The sequence below is a fragment of the Saccopteryx bilineata genome, chromosome 3, assembly GCF_036850765.1.
Source record: "Saccopteryx bilineata isolate mSacBil1 chromosome 3, mSacBil1_pri_phased_curated, whole genome shotgun sequence".
NCBI classification, from domain to species: Eukaryota; Metazoa; Chordata; class Mammalia; order Chiroptera; family Emballonuridae; genus Saccopteryx; species Saccopteryx bilineata.
This window is the reverse complement of record NC_089492.1, coordinates 191,587,159-191,613,577: the sequence shown is the minus strand read 5'-3', so window position 1 is coordinate 191,613,577 and position 26,419 is coordinate 191,587,159. Positions and strand designations below refer to the sequence as shown.

Below are 26,419 nucleotides of genomic sequence, written 5' to 3'. Positions count from 1 at the left end.
TAGATGGACACGTGGCAGAATTTATGGTGAGGTTTCAGCCAACATATTATTTTCCCACACCCTTTCCCATTTTTCTACTCTCTCCCATTTGGGACACTAGATGTCGGCTGACATAAGTCAACCTATTATTTCCTTAAGCAATAATTACAGCAGAACTAGAGAGCAAAACAGCCCAACTTTTGGCTTTTCAGTTTCAAAAGTCAAAATTTTTCCATAAACAGTAATTTTGACAGAACATGTGCTGAACTAGGTGTGCCTCCACTACTTCTCCCCAGACACCTGAAAGGAAATCTCCAGGTCACAGGAAGGTCAAGAGCAAGAGAGAGGACCAAAAAGAGAGACACTGACATGGGCTTCTGAGGACAAACTTCACCCTTCGGCAGAGCTCCAGGATGAGAATGATAGAACTGTCAGGTAGGTCTGGAGGTCAGATTCTTGTTTGCATCTGGAGCCCTGGGCCACAACCCATGGAGCCCCCACAGCCCCTGGGAGCAGCATCAGCAGATTAGAAATGGCCACACGGGTAACTGGGAGTTACAGAGAATGTCCTGGAGATCCCAGAGGGAGTGGGAGAATGGTACTCTCTCCCCATGGGCGTGAGGATGGAATCCGCAGCAACTGCAGCGGGCAGCTCTGGAAGGCCGTATCATGTGAGAGCAGCAGATGCTGGCGCAGGCCAAAGGGCGAAAGTTCAGGTGTAACCACAGACCCATCTGCAGACGTCAAGGTGGACTGAGACAGTGCTGGGGATGACATGAGAAGACCTACATCCCAGGGGACATTCCTGGAAAGATGATGACTAAGGACAGATGTTCTCCCTCACCTCTATGAACACCTCACAAATGAAATGCAACCCCACACAGGACTACTAAGATTTAACTGAGAAAACTGAATTTATGGACTTTTTCTGGTATTAATTTTTTTAAGTTTCTGCCATCAAGCTTATGTGAGTAATGAAAGACAAAGTAATTTATAGAAAAATAAAGAAATTATACTTTTTGAAACATAAAGTACATGACCTGAAATGTATAATTTGCCACATAATGAAAAATCATGTAACCATTTTTGAGCACATGATCTATGGTAGACAATAACTAGTATTGTTATGAGCCTCTTGAGTATGAAACTATTTAGCTGCAAAGTGACTGATCTTTTCTTCATTTTTCTTTTTTGCAATTTTGTTGGCTATTGTGAGATCCAAGCCTAGGCTCTGTTAAATCTTGAAATGTTGGTAGCATGGCCAACATTAAAATTATCATACATATATATGTATGAATGTGTGTCTGTGTATGTGTATGAATTTGTATGTACGCTTTTCCAGTTGTCTATCACAACTGCATGAAACAATTCCTTCAAATAAATTTATATTCTTCTATCCATACATCCTACTGGTGCTACTTCTCTGACTGATACAAGAACCTAATCTGTTCTTAGGAGGTCAAGGAAGTCTTTTAGATAAGAGATGAAGGATAAAAATAAGTAGACAGATTTAAACAATAATTATACATGTGAACTATATTAAGGAGGTAGAATTAATATGATTTAGCAATTAAAATGGGTGGGGAGGGACAAGAGAAAAAAATCTGAGACAATGCCCTTTTTGTTGGCTTAGGAAGCTGAGTATATGATGATGCCACTCATTGAACAGAGGACACTGAGAGAGTGGGAGACATGATGAAGTAAGCTTCCTATATGTTGAATTTGAAAGGGCCCTGGGACTTTCGAGTATTGATTTTCAGAGAGAAGTCAGAGAGGAGGGTATGGAGATAGATGATAGATTAGATTAGATTAGATTAGATGATAGATAAGTATTCTGGGTTAGAAATAAAGACTTCACACACAAATGGAAGCCCTGGGAGAAGGTGAGGTTGCCCCAAAGAGTGAGGAGAAGCACAGAGGACAGGGGGCCAAGGCCAGAGCCTGAAGGACTAACATTTGAGCTGTCTGTGAAGATGACAGAGAGAGGCAGGGAGCCAGGGATTGCAGAGGAAACTAAGAGTGGGGCAGCACAGAAACCAGGAGATGATGCTTCCCAGAGGAGAGGAGATGCAGTAAGAAGGGGATCACAGTGCTGTCTCCCTGACGTGGTGTGTGTGAAGGTCAACACACAGGGGTGTTCTGGGTCTACTGCAGAATTACCCAAGGTAGAAGAAATCAGTCAAGTAGTCTGTGCAACAAGACACGAGTCCATTTGTGCTGAAATACTATGAAATTCTCAAAATGTTAATAGAGAAAATCAGACATTGACACCCTCTTGTGAAAATAACCACTACCCTTACAGCCTTGCAGGGGTGAAGCCAGGCAGTAATGGAAGGTGAGAGACGGAGATATAGAGGAAAGTGTGAGTGTTGGCACTTTCAGAATTTTGTCTGGGCAGGGCGGAGGGAGATCATATGTGCTTCAGGAGGAAGAAATCAAGGGGGGTTTCCCGTGGCAGATGGACAGATATAAGCATGTTTTAGTGCTCAGAGGAAGAGCCTGCAGAAAGTATAAATTTAAACCTGTGAAGAGGAAGGAAGACAGTGGATTGGAGGAGCGGGAAGAACTGGAACTGGTCTAATCAAAGGAGTTAGAGCTCTTCCATACGACAAGAAGAAAAGAGTAAAAGATGCTCCTTTCCAAGAGTTTTAAAGTGTGGTGCTCTGGCTGGTTGGCTCAGTGGTAAAGCATTGGCCAGGCATGTGGAAGTCCTGGGTTCGATTTCCAGTCAGGACACAGAGGAGAAGCCACCATCTGCTTCTCTGCCCCTCCCCCTTCTCCCTCTCTCTCTCCCTTCTTCTCCCCCAGCCATGGCTCAAAGTGTTTGAGCAAGTTGGCCCTGGACACTGAAGATGGCTCCCTGGCCTTGCCTCAAGGATTAAAAAGTAGCTCAGTTGCTGAGCAACAGAGCAGTGGCCCCAGATGGGCAGAGCATTGCCCAATATGGGGCTTGCTGGTGGATCCTGGCCAGGGCGCATGCAGGAGTCTGTCTCTCTGCCTCCCCTCCTTCCACTGAATTAAAAAAAAAATTGTGGTGGTAGTCAAGGTCACAGGAAGACATGTTTGGAAATGCCATGACCTCTTACATGCATGGAGAGAGGAACTCAGTGGTTTTTGTTTTATCGTGTCTTCTTTTTATTACAAAGGCCTCATGAACCATGAGAAACAATGATAAACTCTGCCAACACTGTTGACTTACAGTCTTTGTCAGATGCTAGAAAAGGTCTCACAAAGTCTGATGTGCAGAAGGAAGAGGAGAATCACCACATGAAAAAAATACTTGAAAACAAATTGAATAAACACACACGCATGTGCACACCCCCCCCCAGTAAAAACAGCTGTGTGTGTGCACCTTCCTGAGCCAACATCAAAACAAGCTGCACAGGTTCAGAACCCTGGCTGTAGAAACTGGTAAAACACAAGTGGCTTCTGGGATACAGGGCATCACTCAGGAGCACTGACAAAGGGAATGGCCCCAAGCAAAAACTCGACAAGCACCGAGGGATGCCAGCCAGCATTGGCAGCCCTGAAGAAGCAAGGGACTCTGGGCAGTGGTTCAGGGTGTAGGACAAGGGCCAGCCCAGCAGCCCCGCTCCTGGGATAGTCAGAGGATGTAAGAAGCGGCAGCCTCTAGTGCGACGCTCACTGTAGACCGGCCAGGGTTGTCAGGGGCCATAAAGAGCCTCCTTAATCTTGAAAAGATAGAAGTGTCATTTTGTAAAGGCCAGCCAGGAAGAGTCTCTGAAGAAACCCTACAGGCTGGAAAACAATTACCAGCGCAGAATACTTCCAGAAAGGAAGTTGTCAGGACACTTTGGAAGTAGCCTTTTAGGAGCGTGTTACCCATTCTCCATGAGATAGATGGAGCATTCGCCAGACTGCCTGACTGTTGCCTCCTCCAACATTATCTATACATTTTCAATCCAACGACTCATGTGAACTACACCCATGGCTCACATTCTTCCTTGCATTTTTCTACCTATTTTTTTTATTTTTAATTTTTTTTCATTTACGTTTTCCTTTTTATTGGATATATTGGGTGACACTGGTTAACAAAATTATACAAGTTTCAGGTGCACCATTCTACAACACTTTATCTGTACACATATGGTGCATGTCTACCCCAAGTCAAGTCTCCATCTATCAATACCCAGCTCTCCTAAACCCTACTCTACCACCACTCCCCCGCCCAGAAATCATCACAGTGTTGTGTGTGTCCATGAGTCTCTTTTCTCTCTCTCTTTTCCTTTTTTTGCTCGGTCCCAATCTCTTTCTTCACTACATCTTGATGGAGCTTGTCTCTGGTCAGCAAAGGAGATCCACTGTCTTGCCTGGGCACCTGCATGCATACTTTATTCCTCTAAACTGGCACGATATCCACCTTTCTGTTATTTAGGTAACTCTCACTCATCTTTCAGGATTTAGATTACATGTTTATTCTTCAGGGAGGTCTTCTCTGAATTCCCTGGCTGGATTAGTAATTCCTGTTGTGTGTTTCCACAGCACTTTTTACTTGTCTTTTGGAACAACTGCCATACTCGTACATTTTATTAACTTCATAAAGGTAGGTTTCATATTTGTCTAGTTCTTGGTTCTTTTTTTTATTTAAGATTTTATTTATTCATTATAGAGGGGAGAGAGAGAGAGAGAGAGAGAGAGAGAGAGAGAAAAGGAGAGAGAAAAGGGGGGAGGAACAGGAAGCATCAACTCCCATATGTGCCTTGACCAGGCAAGCCCAGGGTTTTGAACTGGCAACCTCAGTGTTTCCAGGTTGACGCTTTATCCACTGCGCCACCACAGGTCAGGCTTAGTTCTTGGTTCTATCTTCAGTGTAGGTACTTCAGAAATATTTGGACATATTAGTAGCCTGGAAATTTTGTAAGGGAATTAAAATATACTATTTTTTTTTTCCTTCTTAAGAGCACCACTTTTCCTTCGGAGGAATTCTCTCTTTTCCATGGGATGCAATCCAATAGGACTATATAAGTCAGGAACCTTGCCTTCCCTCAGTCCAAGATCAGAGATGAGATTAAATTCTCATGATTTGATGATCCCTCCCTGGAAATTGAATCTTGAGCATAGTGGGGGGAGGGGGAGGCAGAACCTGAGAGGCTGTTCCTTTCCTGTGGAGGCACTGTGGGTACTCTTGAACTTCCTGTCTCTCAACTCCATGCCTCTATGTATTTTTAAACTTCCATCTGCTCTTCAGTTACTTTCAATTTTATTTTTCAGTTTCTTTGGAGACATTTTTCCTTGACCTTTCCTTTTACAGTGTGCCTGCTAAGAGTCCTGCACTCAAAATCAGTACTGCCTGACCTGTGGTGGTGCAGTGGATAAAGCGTTGACCTGGAAATGCTGAGGTCGCCGGTTCGAAACCCTGGGCTTGCCTGGTCGGGGCACATATGGGAGTTGATGCTTCCAGCTCCTCCCCCCCCCTTCTCTCTCTCTGTCTCTCCTCTCCTCTCTCTCTCTCTCTCTCTCTCTCTCTCTCTCTCTGTCTCTCCCTCTCCTCTCTAAAAAAAAAAAGAATAAATAAAAAAAAAATTAAAAAAAAAAATCAGTACTCCCCCAATTGGGGTCCACAAACCTCTGGGGAGTGACAAAAGTTTTTCTGGAGAGGGCATGAGCATGCATGGTGTTTTAAAGTAGATTATATTCCCAGAACCTCAGTTTCCACGTGAATTCTTTCCTAAAACTGATTGGCCTGAGATTATGCCAGCTCTCCTCTCCCACCTTCCCTTACTGCTCTCCCTCCTGAAACTCAATCAAGTGCAATGACAGGTGTGTAAAAGCTTCAGGGTACCAAATAAAAGCAGTAGTAATTCTAGATTGCATTCTTGAGGGAAAGCCCTGGAAAGTAAAGCACAGGAAACTTATTTTGAAAACAAATTTGATATAATAAGGTCTGGGGGAGGGGGTGCTTATTTCTACCAGGTGACAAATTCACTGTGAGGCCCCTGTCCTTCTGATCTATATATTTCAGAGTTTCAATTCAGATCTCAGATGGCTATTTGGAGATATGTGTTAACATGTTTATTTAAAACAATGAAACACTACAATCATTCCTGATGCTTTATTTGTTTTATACTGAGGACTGATTCTGCCACCGTTCATCTTATACATAATATGGACATTTCCCAAATAGAAAGATCCATAACTTTAACATTTTGATAAAAATTATTTAAAGCACATATACAGTGCAACAATTTATGGAAGATTACACTTTTAAAACTATGTAAATTTATAAAAAAATATTTAATTGTTGGCTTAAACGTGTGTAAAAGGGCAAACAGTTGTTTAGCATATACATGGAAGATGGTATTTGGGGCACAAGACTAATCATTTCCCCATTTTGTGCAGTATACAAGAGTAGACACCTGTGTTTTTTTCTACGAAGGTGACGTTACTCACAGTAGACATGGAGTCTAGCTGAAAAGACTGGTGTATGACCTCCAGTTCTTTCCATATAGAATATAAATGATGCCTCTTCTTTCTCTGGTGCTCTCAAATAATTGCTACTGAGCTCTGCCCAAGAATACTTGGAGGTTCAAATTCAATTGACTAAGCTCTGTCAAAATATTGCTAAGGACTCCATCTTATTCCACTGATTCAAGAAATACACTCCAGACTTGTGTGAGCACTGCCCCAAATAAAAGAGCTGAACCATTCTTGAGACTAAACATTGATCATCACTTTTCATTAGTTCCAACAGGTCACATTCATCACATGTGGTATGAAGCTATACTTGAAACAGGCACGACAGCCTGATATAATTTTATCAAAATGACTTTTGATTTTTTTTAAAAATCATTTGACAATAGTCAATAATCCAAAAGGTGAACAAGTCATGCCAAATATAAATGTGGGCCTACCAATCAATAAAAAGGAACGAGACCGCTAGAAGGCTAATGCCAAGTTCAAGGGATTTATAGGATTCTAGGTAAGAAATCTTGTTATTACTATAATGAAAGTAATAAACATTCCATAGGAGTTAAGAAATACGAATTCCAGAAAAGTTCTACCAGTATCTACTATGTGCTAAACGGACAGTCTTCATTCCAAACTAACATACAAATATGTCAGAGCCCAATGAAGCCTTGACCCTTTGAGATGGAGCAACCATGGCTGAGAGAAAGCAACTCCGCAGTTCACCAGGCAAAGTAAATGGCCCGCTGGTTTGCTAACAGGGTTGCAAGCAAATGGATCCCTGCCCTGAGTGAGGAGTCTAACAGATTCTTCTCTGAGCTCCCTTGCAGTCTGCAACAATTCATCTGTCAAAAAAGTGCATGAATGGGAAAAATCCAAAGGCCGAGCCAAGGGCCGTGTTGCAAGTGTCTAAGATTTTTGAGAGCGGGCCAAACACGCCTTCATGGATTATTTGCACTCTTGGCTCTGCAGCACCTCATCCCTAAATACTTGATAACTGTTTTAGAGGTGTGACTCTGTTTCAGACATTAACTCACTTCAGCTCTTTCAGAAAAATCTTGTACATTTTTCAGTGCAGATGGTATATTTGCATACGTACAACTGGCAAAAAGACAAACATTTTCTCCTTTTTCTAAGAGCTGATCCACACTTAGCTATTCAAGGACTGATTTACCAAACTCCTTACTTCTGTTTCCTCCCCAATGCTGCCCACTTCCACTGGGCTTCTGCTTTTACCCAGTGTCTTTACCAGAGGCTTAGTGGAAAGGAGACAAAAGGTCCATATGGCAACTCTAGGGGGGGAGGAGCACGGTAAAGGGTGTGAAAAGCATGACACATTTAGAGATTATTTGTGGATCTTTCTTAATGATTCCTGCTCTTCCTACCTTGAAAGGTCAGGCATGATTAACAGTTGGCTGCTGGTGAAGTTTGAAGTGAGGTAGACTATCAAATTGGAGGACCCTCAGGAAAATCTTTCCCTTCAATCCCTGACCTAGTGAGCATTATAAATTATAAACCACTGCTTTTTCTTCTACTTTCTGGATTGTCTCATAAAAGTCTGGGTAGGGCTTTCTCATCTCTAGGGGCTGTCTTTTCTAGCTGATTAAATCTACAGAATTTTGATGCCCTTACACAAAATTACTCCTAACTCACAGAACAGCCAGCAACCTGCTAAATTGATGGCCTGCCTATAGCAACAGGTGCTAGTTGGGAGCATGACATAGAATGTGAGGGCTTTCACTAAGGAAGCATTGCCAAGGATGTGAGCTGGAAGGCTTCCAGAGGGATTTTATTTTAAAAAGAAAGAGAGAGAGAAAGAAAAAACAGACTAAAGAAGGGAAAAGCAGCTGTTTGGAAATAAGCTGTAAAACATCTGTAGCACATGACTAGAACTGTCTAAGTATGAGCATCAAATTTTAAAGGGACCTCCTTTTTTAGAAATAATACTCCAACTGTGTAGTAGACACCAAATGCAATCAAACATTTCCTAGTAGGAAAGAGACAAGGTGTGCCCTGGTATGCTATCCTGAGGAAAAGTTCAGTTTGCCTGGCAGCCATTGAACACAATTGGTGTGGAGACCACACCAAGCCACAAAGAAAGGAGCATTCAGAGAAGCATCAGGAAGTCAAAGAAACTTAACTTGAGTTTAAAGAACTGTACACACATGGCCCTGCTCTCTCTCTCCTGGGAAGCCTGGGTTTCTGCTCCATGCATTTTTAGGACTCTTTGGTACATTAGTTAATTAGAGGGCAAAAGGAACTTTCTGCATCACTGCAATAGAATTCAGAAATCTTTTTTTTAAATCAAGGTTCAAGGGTCTAACTAGCTCAATTTATTTTTCAGTAACTAAGTTACCAGAACTTGTAGCTTGGCTATATTTACTTTCTGAAGGAGGCTCCAAGTTGGCAAGAGGGTCCTTGGAAGGACATATTTCTTCATGTTCTCTTGATCTCAGTGTGGATATTTGCTTAACAGCTGTTTTATGTACAAGTGTTTCTTCAGCCACATCCTCCCTCTCCATAAACAGACTTTTTTGAGGCAATAGAGGTCTGCAAGACACAACAAAATACCAAGCTGCTCCTCATGCTTCTTCCAGCAGCAGACAAAGTATGGACTTAAGCAGATCATCATGTCGCACACCTCCATCTGTCCTTCCAATAGTCAAAGATAAAACTGGAGTGGGAAACCAAAGATGCTCCTGCTCCCATGTGTCAGCTAATCTTCCCACTTCACTGCCTCTTGAAAAGACAATCTTCATTGAAAATCACAATAAACACACCATTTTCACTAAGTGTCTGACAATTCCAAATCTCAAACATGGAAGAACCCTTTTCTCACTTACTAAAGAGGCAAATAAACAGGCAAAGTCATGACACATGAAAAGAAATGAAGAAAAACTAGCAAATAAACTGTCACTCTTTCAGCTATATATAGTTATTAATTGGCATGTTAATTCCTTGCATTTTTTAATGTAATTTATTTGAATAGTGCCAAACTCAATAAACCTGTTATCTCCTTCCCTTTACAGCATTGCTGGGTAGGATACAAGCATTGTTTTTATAAATACTGAAATGGATCATCACAATCTTAAACACTGAAAGTTCTCTGCTTGCTGCCTGAATCAGATGTCTGGGGGAAAATATGTTTTGTCCAGAATTCATCTAAACTTTTTCATCTCCATGACTACTCTTCTTGGTCTGCCAGTCAGGTATTAGTTATCCCTTGCTAAGTAAGTGAAAGATGGGTCTAGGGACTCCCTTTCCCTGGACTAGAAAATCCACCTTAGACCATGATAAACACAACTAACCATCCTTGACTTCCTCAGAACCCTCAGGAGCCTTGGGAAGGAGGAACTGGCTCAGCAGTCCCAAGGCAGGAGGCAGCAACTGCTGTGGGGACAACTGGACCCTCCTCCCCTCAGCTGCTCCTCTATGCATAGGGTTAGCTAAACAAGATTACTTCTTACATTTCTTTTTCCAAAATCAACTTACTATACTTCCTTCTGTACTGTGTTAGATCTTTTCCCATGGTCATATCAAATACTATCATCTAAAGTTCAAAGAATTCTCTTAGAAAAATTTAATGTTGTCAAATGTGTTCACTTAAAAAATAAAGAAACTCTGGAAAAAATATATTTGAGTTGATGCATGAATTTTAAAAAATTTATCCTGGCAGAGAAAAGCTTTATTTTGCAATAACACTTGTGATAACACTCTGAGCACCTACTATCACGTGGTTTGAACAGACACTCAGGCAAATATGCACAGGTCATCAACCTCTACTTGAAGATAGTCAATTTGTTTTTAAAGAAACTGGCCCTAAAACTGCCAAATTTCCTTTAAAAAATAAATAAAAAACAAGATAAATTTAAATAATCAAGAGAAGGTACAAGAAGATGAGTCATAAAATAATGGTGAAATGCAAAAAAATGTCAACAATCACAAAAGGAAATTGGGAAGAACACATTTGAGGTTTCTGTGCACATTATACAGTAGGAAGGTTAGAATAAAGGCATCTTATGTTTTATGTAATATACAAGATGATTTCCTCAAATTGCTAAGTAATATTTATATCCAATTGCCAGACAATAAAAAATATTGAACTTGGTGACGTCAGAGAAATGGTGCCGTAAGGAGTGATATCGATAAATCTCCCCAAAAATTCAACAAGATCTTCAACCAGAGACAGAAAAATCTATCCTTGGAGCCTCCAGAAGTTCCACACTAAACGCAAAGGTATGATCGAGCAAACAATTGACTAAATATATAATCAACCCCAAAGGAAATAAGGAGAAAGAAACACTCCACCTTCCTCACTAACCTAAATAAAGGCTGCTTTCACTGGGAACTGAGAGTATAGAAACTAAGGCGAGCATAGAGTGTGAATACAACCAGAATGTGGCACAAAGGTCCGAACCAGGCTGTGGCACGGACATCCAAGCCAAGGAAAAACTGTGCTTGTGGCAACCCAGTCAACATAAGCTAACGCTTGCATCAAATCCAGACAAAGAAAGGCACTTGGGACAGCCATCCACCCCAATCTCCTGGTCGGCCTGCGCAGATAGTGGGCGAGAGATTCCTCCTAGAGCCCCGGGAGTGGGCGCCCATGTTCCCAGACAGAGGGGCAGAGTCAAAGGCCTCTGTGTGGGCCAAAACCGGAATCTTGGGGTTGCCCCTGCACCCCAAAAAGCAGCACGCGGGGAGGGAGCAGGAGTAAAATTCCCTACGCTCGAACTTTTCTGTGTGGGCGGGGCGCCTCACTTGGAGTGAGAGGCAGCCGGCCTGATCTCCTGGTCGGTGAGCACAGATAGTGGATGAAAGAGTCCCCCAGGAGTGGGCGCCCATATTCCTGGACAAAGGGGCAGAGTCAGAGGCCCTTGTGTGGGCTGAAACCAGAGTCTTGGGGTCGCCCCTGCACCCTGAAAAGCAGCATGTGCGGGGAGGGAGCAGGAGCAAAATTCCCTAAACTCGAACTTTTCCGTGTGGGTGGGGTGCCTCACCAGGAGTAAGAGGCGGCTGCCCAGATATCCTGGTTGGTGAGCACAGATAGTGGGTGAGAGATTCCCTCAGGAGTGGGCAACTGTGTTCCAGGACAGAGGGGCAGAGTCAGAGGTCTCTGTGTGGGCCGAAGCCCCGCCTGATTATGCTAGGGGCTCTGACTGATTGGACCTTACCCAGAGCCCTGTGCTGAATGGGAAAAGAATGGGGATTTGCCAGCTCTTTGAGCCTCTTACAATCCAGGCAGAGGCAGCAGCAACCCCATAGCTGGATCATTAGGCTACTAATTCAGGAAGGAAAGACTAGGAGAGAGGCTCCAGGAATACGGACTCTCTCATTGGCGGAGCCTGCAAATGCTAATGAGCCTCAACTGCCAACGAGACTGAAGCCCAATATATGACATCGCCATAGAGACTTATCAACTGCAAACCTCTACCTAAGCGTGCCACAGGGGCAGAACCCGGGGTACAGAGTCACCGACCAGGAAGAGGGAGAGAAAAGAAAAAGCAAGAAGATAACCTCTCAAAATCAAGAATAATCCACAGACTTTATAACCTATCCCATTTTATTATATTTGTTCATTTGTTTCTCTTATCTTCTTGTCTTGATTATTTTCTTCCTCTACCAATTTGGTTGTTTAATTCTCTGCCGGTCTTACTCTCTCCTCTCCTTGAACTACACTACCATGAGTGTTACATTTCCCATTATCTTTTCTTTCTTCTTCCTTTCTCTCTATAAGGGTTGCACACCAAAACCTTTGACTCTCTCTCTCCCTTTATTCTTTTTTCTTCTTTTTGTGTTTTAACCTTTCTTTTTTTTTTTCTCCTTCTATATTAGTTTCTTTTTTCTCCTTTACTTTTCCTCTCATTCAATCCTCAATCACACACAAATTATTTAATCTGGGACTCAAATTTTTCTTTGTGGTGTTTTGGGGTTTTTTTACTTTGCTTTTTTAACTCATTAGCAGTGCTCCCAACCCTGGCTCTCCATTTTATCTAGTTCTTGCTCCACTAAATATAATAATATTTTTTTATTTTTTACCCATTTTCCTGATTCTCTCTTATTCCTCTCATCATATCTCTTAGTCAACCATCACTGAAAGCAAATTATTTTATTCTTGACCCAAATTTTTTCCTTTTTTGCATTTTGTGGGTCCATACCCCCTTTTCTGCCCCTTTATCACTTCTCCCCAACTCAGGCCCTCCATTATAGGTAGTTTTTGTTCTATTTACCACAATATAATTAACAGTTCACCACAAGATTTTCTAAAGAAAAAGGGGAGGGGAGCTGAAAGGGAAAAAAGGCGGGGGAATAATAAATTTTTTATTCTTTTTTATGATTTATTTTTATTTTTTTAACTTTTTAATCTTTATTTATTTAATTTTTTAATAATTTCATTTTTTTAATGGGGTGACATCAATAAATCAGGATACATATATTCAAAGACAAACAAGTCCAGGTTATCTTGTCTTTCAATTATGTTGCATACCCATCACCCAAAGTTAGATTGCCTCTGTCATCTTCTATCTAGTTTTCTTTGTGCCCCTCCCCCTTTCCCTCTCCCTTTCCCCCCTCCCCCGTAACCACCACACTCTTATCAATGTCTATTAGTGCAAACTCTTATCAATGTCTCTTAGTTTCACTTCTATGTCCCACCTACGTATGGAATAATGCAGTTCCTGTTTTTTTCTGATTTACTTATTTCACTTCATATAATGTTATCAAGATCCAACCATTTTGCTGTAAATGATCCAATGTCATCATTTATGATGGCTGAGTAGCATTCCATAGTGTATATGTGCCACATCTCCTTTATCCAGTGATCTATTGAAGGGCATTTTGGTTGTTTCCATGTCTTGGAACTGTGAACAATGCTGCAATGAACATGGGTCTGCATGTGTCTTTATGTATCAATGTTTCTGAGTTTGGGGATATATACCCAGTAGAGGGATTGCTGGGTCATAAGGTAGTTCTATTTTCAGTTTTTGGAGGAACCACCATATTTTCTTCCATAATGGTTGTAGTACTTTACATTCCCACCAACAATGGATGAGGGTTCCTTTTTCTCCACAGCCTCTCCAACATTTGCTATTACCTGTCTTGTTAATATTAGCTAATCTAACAGGTGTGAGGTGGTATCTCCTGCAGTTTTGATTTGCATTTATCTAATAACTAAAGAAGATGAGCATCTTTTCATATATCTGTTGGCCATTTGTACTTCCTCCTGGGAGAAGTGTTTGTTCATGTCCTCTTCCCATTTTTTCTTGCACTGTTTGTTTGTTTGTTGTTGAGTTTTATGAGTTCTTTGTATATTTTGGATATTAAGCCCTTATCTGAGCTGTTGTTTGAAAATATCATTTCCCATTTAGTTGGCTTTCTGTTTATTTTGTTATCAGTTTGTCTTGCTGAACAAAAACTTCTTAGTCTGATGTAGTCCCATTTATTAATTTTTGCCTTCACTTCTCTTGCCATTGGAGTCAAATTCATAAAATGCTCTTTTTTTTTTTTTTTTTTTTTATTTTTCTGAAGCTGGAAACAGGGAGAGACAGTCAGACAGACTCCCGCATGTGCCCGACCGGGATCCACCCGGCACGCCCACCAGGGGCGGTGCTCTGCCCCCCAGGGGGCGATGATCTGCCCATCCTGGGCGTCGCCATATTGCGACCAGAGCCACTCTAGCGCCTGAGGCAGAGGCCACAGAGCCATGCCCAGCGCCCGGGCCATCTTTGCTCCAATGGAGCCTTGGCTGCGGGAGGGGAAGAGAGAGACAGAGAGGAAAGCGAGGTGGAGGGGTGGAGAAGCAAATGGGCGCTTCTCCTATGTGCCCTGGCCGGGAATCGAACCCGGGTCCTCCGCACACTAGGCCAACGCTCTACCGCTGAGCCAACCGGCCAGGGCTAAAATGCTCTTTAAAACACAGGTCCATGAGTTTAGTACCTACGTCTTCTTCTATGTACTTCATTGTTTCAGGTCTTATGTTTACATCTTTGATCCATTTGGAGTTAATTTTAGTAAAGGGGGACAAACTGTAGTCCAGTTTCATTCTTTTGCATGTGGCTTTCCAGTTTTCCCAGCACCATTTATTGAAGAGGCTTTCTTTTCTCCATTGTGTGTTGTTGGCCCCTTTATCAAAAATTATTTGACTATATTTATGTGGTTTTATTTCTGGAATTTCTATTCTGTTCCATTGGTCTGAGTGTCTACTTATCTGCCAATACCATGCTGTTTTGATTCTCATGGCCCTATAATGGAGCTTGAAGTCAGTTATTGTAATGCCCCTAGCTTCATTCTTTTACGTTAGGATTGCTTTGGCTATTCGGGGTTTTTTATAGTTCCATATAAATCTGATGATTTTTTGCTCTATTTCTTTAAAAAATGTCATTGGAATTTTGATGAAAATTGCATTAAATTTGTATATTGCTTTGGGTAATATGGCCATCTTGATTATATTTATTCTTCCTCACCAAGAACAAGGAATATTCTTGCATCTCATTATAACTTTTTTGTTTTCTCTTAACAATGGTTTATAGTTCTCATTATATAAGTCCTTTACATTCTTTGTCATGTTTATTCCTAAGTATTTTTTTGTTGTTGTTGCAACTGTGAAGGGGATTATTCTTTTGAGTTTGTTCTCAGTTGTTTCATTGTTGGCATATAGAAAGGCTATTGACTTCTGTATGTTAATTTTGTATCCTGCAACCTTACTGTATTGGCTTATTGTTTCTAGTAGTCTTTTTGTGGATTCTTTGGGGTTTTCAATGTATAGGATCATATCATCTGCAAAAAGTGATACCTTTACTTCTTCTTTTCCGATATGGATGCCTTTTATTTCTTTGTCTTGTCTGATTGCTCTGGCTAGAACCTCTAGTACCACATTAAATAAGAGTGGAGAGAGTGGACAACCCTGTCTTGTCCCTGATTTAAGGGGGAAAGCCTTCAGTTTTGTGCCATTTAATATGATGTTAGCTGATGGTTTATCATATATGGCCTTTATCATGTTGAGATATTTTCCTTCTTTACCCATTTTGTTGAGAGTCTTAAACATAAAATTGTGTTGTATTTTATCGAAAGCCTTTTCTGCATCTATTGATAAGATCATGTGGTTTTTGTTCTTTGTTTTGTTGATATGGTGTATTATGTTAACCGTTTTACGTATGTTGAACCATCTTTGAGATTCTGGGATGAATCCCACTTGATCATGATGTATTATTTTTTTAATATGTTGTTGTATTCAATTTGCTAGTATTTTGTTTAGTATTTTAGCATCTGTATTCATTAGATATTGGTCTGTAGTTTGTTTTTTTGTGTGTGTGCCATCCTTGCCTGGTTTTGGTATGAGGGTTATGTTGGTCTCATAAAATGTGTTTGGAAGTATTGCTTCTTCTTCAATTTTTTGGAAGACTTTCAGTAGAATAAGAACCAAGTCTTTGAATGTTTGATAAAACTTGCTGGTATAGCCATCAGGGTCTGGACTTTTATTTTTGGGGAGGTTTTTATTGTTTTTTTCTATTTCTTCTCTACTAACAGGTCTGTTCAGGCTTTCTGCTTCTTCTTGACTCAGTCTAGGAAGGTTGTATTGTTCTAGGAATTTATCCATTTCTTCTAGATTGTTGAATTTAGTGGCATAAAGTTTTTCATTGTATTCTACAATAATTCTTTGTATATCTACGGTGTCCGTGGTGATTTCTCCTCTTTAATTTTGGATTTTGTTTATAGGAATTCTTTCTCTTCTTTCCTTGGTAAGTCTTGCCAAGGGTTTGTCAATTTTGTTGATCTTTTCAAAGAACCACCTCTTTGTTCTATTAATTTTTTCTATAGTTTTACTGTTCTCTATTTCATTTATTTCTGCTCTGATTTTTATTATCTCCTTTCTTCGGCTGGTTTTGGGTTGTCTTTGTTCTTCTTTTTCTAGTTCCTTAAGGTGTGAAGTTAAGTGGTTCACTTGGGCTCTCTCTGGTTTGTTCATATAAGCCTGAAGTGATATGAACTTCCCTCTTATCACTGCTTTTGCTGCATCCCATAGCTTCTGATATGACGTATTGTCATTTTCATTAGTCTGTATATATCTTTTGATCTCTGCACTTATTTCTTCTTTGACCCATTCATTATTTAAAAGTATGTTGTTTAGTTTCCAAATTTTTGTGGAATTTTTTTCCTCCTTTTTGCTGTTGAATTCTAGTTTCAAGGCTTTATGATCAGAAAATATGCTTGGTACAACTTTGATTTTTCTGAATTTGCTGATGTTGTTTTTGTGGCCCAACATATGGTCAATTCTTGAGAATGATCCATGTACACTGGAGAAAAATGTAACTTGATCCATGTACACTGGAGAAAAATGTAACTCAGTCACTTTGGGATGAAATGTCCTATAGATGTCTATCATATCCAGGTGCTCGGGTGTATTGTTTAAGGCCACTATATCTTTGTTGATTCTCTGTTTGGATGACCGATCTAGAGCCGTCAGCGGTGTATTGAGGTCTCCAAGTATGATTGTATTTTTGTCAGTTTTTGTTTTAAGGTCAATAAGTAGCTGTCTTATATATTTTGGTGCTCCTTGGTTTGGTGCATATATATTAAGAATTGTTATGTCTTCTTGATTCAGTGTCCCCTTAGCCATTATGAAATGGCCATTTTTGTCTCTGAGTACTTTTGTTGTCTTGTAGTCAGCATTATCAGATATGAGTATTGCTACGCCTGCTTTTTTTTGGATGTTATTTGCTTGGAGTATGGTTTTCCAGCCTTTCATTTTGAATTTGTTTTTATCCTTGTTACTTAGATGAGTTTCCTTTAGGCAGCATACAGTTGGATTTTCTTTTTTAATCCATTCTGCTACTCTGTGTCTTTTTATTGGTGAGTTTAATCAGTTTACATTTAGTGTAATTATTGACGCTTGTGAGTTCCCTATTGCCATTCTATAGATTGCTTTCTGTTAGTTTTGTGTCTTGTTTGATCCTTCTCTTTTGTTTTTCTATCTTTTGTTTTTATTTGGTTGTATTCCATACATCTTTCCTCTGTTGCTATCTTTTTTACCTCATGTACTTCTGTGGTAATTTTTTCAATGGTGGTTACCTTTAGGTAATGAAAAGGTTTCCTACCCTGTTCATTGTAGTGCACTATTTTGTGAGTACTTTTGCACTCCATCGTCCTTTGCTACTGTTAATCTCCATCCTCTCCCCCCTTTCTTTTTGTTGTTCTCACAGTTTAGATTTGGTTTTATTGTGTTCTTCTTGGAGCTTTTACTTGTGGCTTTATTTTTTTTGTTCTTTGTATCTGATTGGAGAACCCCCTTTAGTAATTCCTGGACTGGGGGTTTCTGATGATAAATTCCCTCATCTTTTCTGTATCTGTGAATGTTTTTATTTCTCCTTAATATTTGAGGGATAGCTTTGATGGGTATAGTATTTGTGGCTGAAAGTTCCTCTCTTTCAGGACTTTAAATATTGGGGTCCCCTCTCTTCTAGCTTGTAGAGTTTCTGCTGAGAAATCTGATGATAATCTAATGGGCCTTCCTTTATATGTTGTATTCTTCTTTTCCCTGGCTTCCTTGAGAATTTTCTCTTTGCCATTGGTTTGTGCCAATTCCATTATGATATGCCTTGGAGTAGGTTTTTTGGGGTTAAGAAAACTCAAAGTTCTGTTTGCTTCATGAATTTGAGGCTTTAGTTCTTTCCACAGGCTTGGGAAGTTCTCATCTATTATTTGTTTGAATATGTTCTCCATTCCATTTTCTCTCTCTTCTCCCTCTGATATACCTATTATTCTTATGTTATTCTTTCTGATGGAGTCAGATAATTCTTGTAGGGCTATCTCATTTTTTTTAATTTTTGAGTCTCTTCTTCTCTCTGTGTGCCTCAAGTTGCTTGTCTTCTATGTCACTAATTCTACCTTCTATCTGGCCTGTTCTATTAGCTAAGCTTGTTACCTCGTTTTTCAGCTCGTGAATTGAATTTTTCATCTCTGTTTAATTTGTTTTTATAGTTTCAATTTCCTTGGAAATATATTCTTTGTGTTCATTGAGTTGTTTTCTGAGCTCCCTATATTGCCTTTCTGTGTTTTCTTGTATATTTCTGAGTATTTTTAGGATTTCTATCTTGAATTCTCTGTCATTTAGCTCCAAGGTTTCCAATATATTTAATTTTTCTGCATAGATTTTTCCTCATCTGTGTTACCTCTCTTTCTTTGTATCCATGATATTCGATTTTCTCTTCCTTAATGGCATCTGAGGGTGGTTTTGTTGATATTATTAATGAGATTTAATAAAGAATAAAAAGTTAAAAAAATAAAAAATAGAAAAAAGTTGTGGTTTTTAAAAATTAATAATGAAATAAAGAAAAATAAAATAAAATAAAAATTAAAAAAATGAAATTATTCCCCCCTCCTTTTTGCCTCTCCTCTCCTCTCATCTCTTTCTTGAGAAAATCTTGTGGTGAACTGTGAATTATATTGTTATTTAATAGAACAAACAATGCCTGTAATGTAGTGCCTGAATTGGGGAAAAGTAATAAAGGGGCAAGAAAAAAAATAATAAAAAAAAATAAAATAAAAAATAAAAAGGGGGGTATGGACCCACAAAAAGAAAATAATGAAAAAATTTGGATCAAGTATAAAATGATTTGCATTTAGGTGTTGGTTGACCAAGAGTTATGATGAGAGGAATAAGAGGGAAACAGGAAAATGGGGGGAGAAATTAAAAAATTACTATTGTATTTAGTGGAACAAGAGCTTGATAAAATGGAGAGCTAGGGATGGGAGCACTGCTAGTGAGATAAAAAGGTGAAGTAAAAAACCCCCAAAATGCCACAAACATATGTTTGAGTCCCAGATAAAATAATTTGTTCGTTATTGAGGTTTGAATGAGAGGAGCTGTAAAGGAGAAAGGAAGAAACCAATATAGAGGGAGAAAAGACAGAAAGAGAGGGAGAAAAAAAGAGGGAACCACTAAAAGAAGAAAAAAGAAAGAAGAGGAGAGAGAGAGAGTTAAGGGTTTTGGAGTGCAACCCTCATAGAGAGAAAGGAAGAGGAAAGAAAAGATAATGGGAGATGTAACACTTATAGGTAGTGTAGTTCAAGGAGAGGAGCGAGTAAGACCGGTAGAGAGATAAAGGACCAAATTGGAGGAGGAAGAAAAAAAAAAGAAGGATGAAGATAAGAGAAACAAATGAACAAATATAATAAAATGGGATAGGTTATAAAGTCTGCGGATTATTCTTGATTTTGAGAGGTTATCTTCTTGCTTTTTCTTTTCTCTCCCTCTTCCTGGTCAGTGACTCTGTATCCCGGGTTCTGCCCCTTTGGCACACTCAGGTAGAGGTTTGCAGTTGATAAGTCTCTATGGCGATGTCATGTATTGTGATTCAGTCTCGTTGGCAGTTGAGGCTCATTAGCATTTATAGGCTCCAACAGTGAGAGAGTCCATGTTCCTGGAGCCTCTCTCCTAGTCTTTCCTTCCTCAATTAGTAGCCTGAGAATCCAGCTATGGGGTTGCTGCTGTCTCTGCCTGGATAGTAAGAGGCTCAAAGAGCTGGAAACTCCCCACTCTATTCCCACTCAGTGCAGGGCTCTGGATAAAGCTCAGTCAGTCAGAGCTGCTAGCATAATCAGGCGGGGCTTCCGCCCACTCAAAGACCTCTGGCTCTGCAACTTTGTCCGGTAACACGGGCGGGCACCCACTCCCGGGGTGCTTGGAGGAAACTCTTGCTCACTATCTCCGTGCGCAGACCAGGATGTCAGGCCGGAAGTCTCGTCCTCTGAGTGAAACCCCCCGCCCACACCAAAAAGTTCCAGTGTTGGAATTGGCTCTTGCTCCGTCCCCGTGTGTGGCTTTGTCAAGGTGCTAGGGCAGCCTGAGATTCCACTTTCGGCCCACACAAAGGCCCCTGACCTTGCCCCTCTGTGGGATAACACGGGCTCCCACTCCTGAGGTACTGGGAGGAGTCTCTTGCCCACTCTCCGTGTGCGCAGACCAGGATGTCAGGCCGCAAGTCTTGCCCTCTGAGTGAAACCCCCGCCCGAACTAAAAAGTTCCACTGTTGGATTTAGCTCTTGCTACCTTCCCGTGTGTAGCTTCCTCAGGGCACTAAGGCAGCCCGGGATTCCGCTTTTTGGCCCACACAAAGGCCCCTGACTCTGCCCCTCTGTGGGATAACACAGGCAGGCACTGCCAAGGCACTCGCTCACTATCTGCACGCACAGACCAGGATATCAGACCAGCGGCCTCACCCTCTGAGTGAAATCCCCGCCCGTACGAAAAAGTTCCAGCGTTGGAATTAGTTCTCGCTCCGTCCCAGTGTGCGGTTCTCCCAGGGCGCTGGGGCGGCCCAGAGACTTTCGGCCCACACAAAGGCCTCTGACTCTGCCTCTCTGTGGGGTAACATGGCTGCACCCTCCTTGGGCTTTGGAAGGAATATCTTGCGCACTATCTGCACGAGCTGACCAGGAGATCGGGTAAAATGGCTGCCCCGCTTGTCTTTCTTTGTCTGGGTTTGGCGCAAGTGTTAGCTGTATTGCCCGGGTTGTCACAGGAACAGTTTTTCCTCGGCTTGGATCACCGTGCCACAGCCTGGTTCGGCCATTTGTGCCGTGGCCTGGATCTATTCACCCCCTTTGCCTGCCTTAGTTTCTATATTCTCAGTTTCCAGTGAAAGCCGCCCTGTTTAGTTTAGTGAGGAAGGCGGAGCATTACTTACTCCCTATTTCCTTCGGGGTTTGGTTATATATTTAGCCAATTTTTTGCTCGATCATACCTTTGGGTGTATTGCAAAACATTTGGAGGCTCCAAGGATAGGTTTTTCTGTTTCTGGTTGAAGATCTTGCTGAGTTTTGGGGGAGATTTATCGGTATTGCTTCTTACACCGCAATTACTCTGACGTCATCTCTTTTTATTCTTTATTAATTCTCATTAATACTATCAACAAAACCACCCTCAGATGCCATTAAGAAAAAGGAAATCGAATATCACAGATACAAAAGACAGAGAGGTAGCAACGATAGATGAGGAAAAATCTATAAAGATAAAATTTAATATATTGGAAACCTTGGAGCTAAATGACAAAGAATTTAAAATTGAAATTCTAAAAATACTCAGAGATATACAAGAAAACACAGAAAGGCAATTTAGAGAGCTCAGAAAATAACTCAATGAACACGAAGAATATATTACCAAGGAAATTAAAACTATAACAACAAATCAAACAGAGATGAAAAACTCAACTCATGAGCTGAAAAAAGAGGTAATAAGCTTAGCTAATAGAACGGATCAGATAGAAGGTAGGATTAGTGACATAGAAGACAAGCAACTTGAGGCATAACAGAGAGAAGAAGAAAGAGACTCAAATATTGAAAAAAATGAGAAAGCCCTATAGAAATTGTCTGATTCCATCAAGAAGAATAACATAAGAATAATAGGTATATCAGAGGGAGAAGAGAGAGAAAATGGAATGGAGGACATATTTAAACAAATAATAGATGAGAACCTCCCAAGCCTGGGGAAAGAACTAAAGCCTCAAATTCATGAAGCAAAGAGAAAACCGAGTTTTCTTAACCCCAACAAACCTACTCCAAGGCACATAATAATGAAATTGGCACAAACCAACAACAAAGAAAAAATTCTCAAGGCAGCCGGGGAAAAGAATACAACATGTAAAGGAATACCCATTAGATTATCATCAGATTTCTCAGCAGAAACTCTACAAGCTAGAAGAGAGTGGACCCCAATATTTAAAGTCCTGAAAGAGAGGAACTTCCAGCCATGAATACTATGCCCATCAAAGCTATCCTTCAAATATGAAGGAGAAATAAAAAACATTCACAGATACAGAAAAGATGAGGAAATTTATCATCAGAAAACCGCATCATCAGGTAGGATAATCCTTACCTGTTCCTCCTTTCGGAGGACAGATTAGAATATGATGATTAGAGATCGCATGATTCGTGATAAAAAAAAAAAGGAAGAAAACCCCCAAACCAGGATACTAAAGGGGGTTTTCCAAGCAGATATAAAGAACAAAACAAAACCACAAGTAAGAGCTCCACCAAGAACACAGTAAAACCAAATTTAAACTGTGAGAACAACAAAAAAAGGGGGAGGAGAGGACGGAGATTAACAGTAGCAAAGGATGATGGAGTGTAAAAGTACTCACGAGATACTGCACTACAATGAACAGGGTAGGAACCCTTTTCATTACTTAATGGCACCATTGAAAAAACTACCACAGAAGCACATGACTTATAAAATGATAGCAACAGAGGAAAGATGTATGGAATACAACCAAACAAAAAAAATGTTAGAAAAACGAAAGAGAAGAATCAAACAAGACACAAAACTAACAGAAAGCAATGTATAAAATGGCAATAGGGAACTCACAAGTACCAATAATTACAATAAATGTAAATGGATTAAACTCACCAATAAAAAGGCACAGGGTAGCAGAATGGATTAAAAAAGAAAATCCAACTGTATGCTGCCTACAAGAAACTCATCTAAGCAACAAGGATAAAAACAAATTTAAAGTGAAAGGCTGGAAAACAATACTCCAAGCAAATAACATCCAATAAAAAGCAGGCGTAGCAATACTCATATCTGATAATGCTGACTACAAGACAGCAAAAGTACTCAAAGACAAAAATGCTCATTTCATAGTGATTAAGGGGACGCTGAATCAAGAAGACATAACAATCCTTAATATATATGCACCAAACCAAGGAGCACCAAAATATATAAGACAGCTACTTATAGACCTTAAAACAAAAACTGACAAAAATACAATCATACTTGGAGACCTCAATACACCGCTGACAGCTCTAGATCGGTCATCCAAACAGAGACTCAATAAAGATATATTGGCCTTAAACAAAACACTAGAGCACCTGTATATGATAGACAACTACAAGACACTTCATCACAAAGTGACAGAGTATACATTTTTCTCCAGTGTACATGGATCATTCTCAAGAATTGACCATATGTTGGCCACAAAAACAACATCAGCAAATTCAAAAAAATCAAAGTTGTACCAAGCATATTTTCTGATCCTAAAGCCTTGAAACTAGAATTCAACTGCAAAAAAGAGGAAAAAAATCCCACAAAAATGTGGAAACTAAACAACATACTTTTAAAAAAGGAATAGGTCATAGAAGAAATAAGCGCAGAAATCAAAAGATGTATACAGACAAATGAAAATTACAATACGTCATATCAGAATCTATGGGATGCAGCAAAAGCAGTGATAAGAGGGAAGTTCATATCACTTCAGGCATATATGAACAAACAAGAGAGAGCCCAAGTGAACCACTTAATTTCACACCTTAAGGAACTGGAAAAAGAAGAATGAAGACAACCCAAAACCAGCCGAAGAAAGAAAATAATAAAAATCAGAGCAGAAATAAATGAAATAGAGAACAGGAAAACTATAGAAAAAAATTAATAGAACAAGGAGCTCGTTCTTTGAAAAGATCAACAAAATTGACAAACCCTTGGCAAGACTTACCAAGGAAAAAAGAGAAAGAACTCCTATAAACAAAATCCAAAATTAAAGAGGAGAAATCACCACAGTCATCATAGATATACAAAGAATTATTGTAGAATACTATGAAAAACTTTATGCCACTAAATTCAACAATCTAGGAGAAATGGATAAATTCCTAGAACAATACTTCCTTCCTTGACTGAGTCAAGAAGAAGCAGAAAGCCTAAACAGACCAATTAGTAGGGAAGAAATAGAAAAAACTATTAAAAACCTCCCCAAAAATAAAAGTCCAGGCCCAGACAGTTATCCTAGCTAATTCTATCAAACATTCCAAGAAGACTTGGTTCCTATTCTACTCAAAGTCTTCCAAAAAATTGAAGAAGAAGCAATACTTCCAAACACATTTTATGAGACCAACATAATACCAAACCTCGTACTAAAACTGAGCAAGGACTGCACAAAAAAAGAAAACTACAGACCAATATCTCTAATGAATACAGATGCTAAAATACTAAACAAAATACTAGCAAATCGAATACAATAACATATTAAAAAAATAATACATCATGATCAAGTGGGATTCATCCCAGAATCTAAGGGATGGTTCAACATATGTAAAACGGTTAACGTAATATAGCATATCAACAAAACAAAGAACAAAAACCCCATGATCTTATCAATAGATGCAGAAAAGGCATTCGATAAAATACAACACAATTTTATGTTTAAGACTCTCAACAAAATGGGTATAGAAAGAAAATATCTCAACTTGATAAAAGCCATATATGATAAACCATCAGCTAACATCATATTAAATGGCACTAAACTGAAGGCTTTCCCCCTTAAATCAGGGACAAGACAGGGTTGTCCACTCTCTCTACTCTTATTTAATGTGGTACTAGAGGTTCTAGCCAGTGCAATCAGACAAGACAAAGAAATAAAAGGCATCCATATCAGAAAAGAAGTAAAGGTATCACTTTTTGCAGATGATATGATTCTAAACATTGAAAACCCCAAAGAATCTACAAAAGGACTACTAGAAACAATAAGCCAATACAGTAAGGTCACAGGATACAAAATTAACATACAAAAGTCCATAGCCTTTCTATATGCCAACAATGAAACAACTGAGAATGAACTCAAAAAAAAAAAATCCCCTTCACGATTGCAACAACAACAACAAAAATACCTAAGAATAAACATAACAAAGAATGTAAAGGACTTATATAATGAAAACTACAAACTATTGTTAAGGGAAATCAAAAAAGATACAATGAGATGGAAGAATATTCCTTGTTCTTGGATAGGAAGAATAGATATAATGAAGATGGCTATATTACCCAAAGCAATATACACATTTAATGCAATTCCTATCAAAATTCCAATGACATTTTTTAAAGAAATGGAACAAAAAATCATCAAATTTATATGAAACTATAAAAACCCCGAATAGCCAAAGCAATTCTAAAGAAAAAGAATGAAGCTGGGAGCATTACAATACCTGACTTCAAACTATATTATCGGCCATGACAATCAAAATAGCATGGTATTGGCAGAAAAATAGATATTCAGACAAATGGAAGAGAATAGAAAGTCCAGAAATAAAACCACATATATATGGTCAAATAATTTTTGATAAAGGGACCAACAACACACAATGGAAAAAAGAAAGCCTCTTCAACAAATGGTGCTGGGAAAACTGGAAAGCCACATGCAAAAGAATGAAATTTGACTACAGTTTGTCCCCTTGTACTAAAATTAATTCAAAATGGATCAAACACCTAAATATAAGACCTGAAACAATAATGTACATAGAAGAAGACATAAGTTCTAAATTCATGGACCTTGGTTTTAAAGAGCATTTTATAAATTTGACTCCAAAGGCAAGGGAAGTGAAGGCAAAAATAAATGTATGGGACTACATCAGACTAAGAAGTTTTTGCTCAGCAAGACAAACTGACAACAAAATAAACAGACAGCCAACTAAATGGGAGATGACATTTTTAAACAACAGCTCAAATAAGGGCCTAATATCCAAAATATACAAAGAACTCATAAAACTCAACAACAAACAAACAAACAATCCAATAAAAAAATGGGAAGAGGACATGAACAGACACTTCTCCCAGGAAGAAATACAAATGGCCAATAGATATATAAAAAGATGCTCATCTTCTTTAGTTATTAGAGAAATGCAAATCAAAACTGCAATGAGATACCACCTCACACCTGTTAAATTAGTCAACAAGACAGGTAACAGCAAATGTTGGAGAGGCTGTGGAGAAAAAGGAACCCTCATTCACTGTTGGTGGGAATGTAAAGTAGTACAACCATTATGTAAGAAAGTATGGTGGTTCCTCAAAAAACTGAAAATAGAACTACCTTATGACCCAGCAATCCCTCTACTGGGTATATATCCCAAAAACTCAGAAACATTGATACATAAAGACACATGCAGCCCCATGTTCATTGCATCATTGTTCACAGTGGCCAGGACATGGAAACAACCAAAAAGCCCTTCAATAGAAGACTAGATTAAGAAGATGTGGCAC

General features: G+C 39.5%; 1 protein-coding gene and 1 pseudogene across 1 annotated transcript in view; one reads left to right on the top strand and one right to left on the bottom strand.

The window, feature by feature from the left end:
* Positions 1–26,419, bottom strand: part of BMP6 (bone morphogenetic protein 6) — a 265,129-nt gene that overhangs the window by 128,952 nt on the left and 109,758 nt on the right.
* Positions 22,254–22,397, top strand: LOC136332795 (U8 small nucleolar RNA; annotated as a pseudogene).